Raw genomic sequence first — 1,859 nt, 5'->3', positions numbered from 1 at the left:
TTGGTTTAGCTGTTAATTCCTATTGATTGCCCTTATCTACTTTGCAATTAGATTTGCGCAGGTTTGATTGTATTAGTTTCGCAATATCAAATTAAGATTCGAGAGATGCAATTTGATGTTTAGGCTTGTTTCAATAGGTAGAATTGGGATTAATACGTAGCGAGAGCCCGTTAATTCTAAGTCTATGATTAGTATCGATTCGAGAGAGCATGCTAGTCTAATTAACTGTTTTATTGATTATTATCGATTGTTGTCATCCTGGAATGTTGTTCATCGGTGAACCTGTGCCCTAGACCTTTTAATATCTGATTTTTCCCTATTTTACTATCATCCTAGTTTCATTATACAAATCAACTTATATTCTTGTTTCCCAATAGTCTAGAATTGCCGATTAATAGTAGAAAGAACATTGTTTCCCTGTGGATACGATCCTTGCTTCCCTTGCTATATTTTTAGTTGGTGAACGTTAGGTTTATCTTTGATAGGAGTGCGATTTAGCCTGTCAAATTTTGGCGCCGTTGCCGGGGAGACGGTTTTATTTTCTGTTGTTGATTGATTATCCTAGATTATTGTTTGTTACTACTCAAGGAACTCACGTTCCTTGAGACCGGATCTCACATTGTTTTGTAGTCTTTGTCTATGCCCAGGACCGTAGGTACTAGTAATCTTACTCCATTCGATCCTGAGCCCGAAAGAACTTTTCGTAGACGAAGAACTTTCATTGCACAGTGTGGGAATTACTCTGACCCTGATCATAATATTGGCGATCTTTTTCCTTCAGATACAGATTCAGTTTCTGAGATAGAGATGGGTGACGAAAATCTGATACCGCCACCTACCCCACGGCTTACGGACTATTCTAAGCCAAGTCTGTCCGTGCTGCCAAAAGCGATCATGCCTTCTATTGCAGCTGAGACCTTCAAGATTGAGCCCGCATTGATTAACATGATCGAGAGACGCCAGTACGGTGGGGAACCAGGTGAAGATCCGAATCTTCACATTCAGTCCTTTATCCAATATTGCTCCACCATCAAGCAAAAGGGATTGACTCCGGAGCAGACTATGGAGATACTTTTCCCGTTCTCTTTGAGTGGGAAAGCTAAACTGTGGATTAATGGGTTGAATCGGGCGGCTTTGAAAATCAATAATTGGGAATCCTTGGCTCTTGCTTTTTATGTTAAATATTTTCCACCTGAGAAAACGGCTCGTCTGAGGGGTCAGATATTAGGTATCTCACAACAAGCGGATGAGAGTTTGTTCGAGGTTTGGGAGAGATTCAAGGATTTGCAAAGAGAATGCCCGCACCATGGTTTGGAAGATTGGTTCTTGATTCAGCAGTTTTATAATGGTCTGGGCAATGAGTCTAGATGTTTGTTGGATTCAGCTGCCAGTGGGAGGTTCATGCAACTTGAGGTGCCTAGAGCTATGGAGGTGATTGAGGAGATAGCCATTCACAATGCCCAGTATGGAAATCCTAGAGGTCTATCTAAGAGGGGTGGTAAGCATGATTTAAATTCTATTGAACAATTAACTGCCCAATTGACTGCTTTACATTATAAATTCGATAATATGCAAGAGGCCAATGCTCAATCTGCCCAACCTGTTAGTGTAGCTGCTATGAGTGCCCAACCTACTACTATTTGTGAAAGTTGTGGAATGTCTGGTCATTATGCACAGGAATGTAGAAGCTCTATTGAACAATGTAATGCTTTTCAATCCTACAAACAAAACAACCCATTCTCCAACTCTTACAATGAGGGCTACAAAAATAACCCTCTGCTTTCCTACAGGAGCAACAACATCCAAAACCCTCACCAAGTTCAACATCCACCACCACAACCATATCAACCCCCACACCA

The 1,859-nt window shown here is 41.0% G+C and overlaps 1 non-coding gene across 1 annotated transcript; it reads right to left on the bottom strand.

Moving 5' to 3' along the window:
* Positions 1 to 1,206: 1,206 nt before the first annotated feature.
* LOC130470917 (small nucleolar RNA R71) lies at positions 1,207 to 1,313 on the bottom strand. The gene has a single exon (XR_008931633.1). It is a non-coding gene; the product is annotated as a small nucleolar RNA R71 (small nucleolar RNA).
* Positions 1,314 to 1,859: the final 546 nt, after the last annotated feature.

Source organism: Spinacia oleracea, chromosome 3, assembly GCF_020520425.1.
Source record: "Spinacia oleracea cultivar Varoflay chromosome 3, BTI_SOV_V1, whole genome shotgun sequence".
Lineage (NCBI taxonomy): Eukaryota > Viridiplantae > Streptophyta > Magnoliopsida > Caryophyllales > Amaranthaceae > Spinacia > Spinacia oleracea.
Note: the sequence above shows the minus strand (reverse complement) of the source record. Positions and strands in the feature narration are given on the sequence as shown.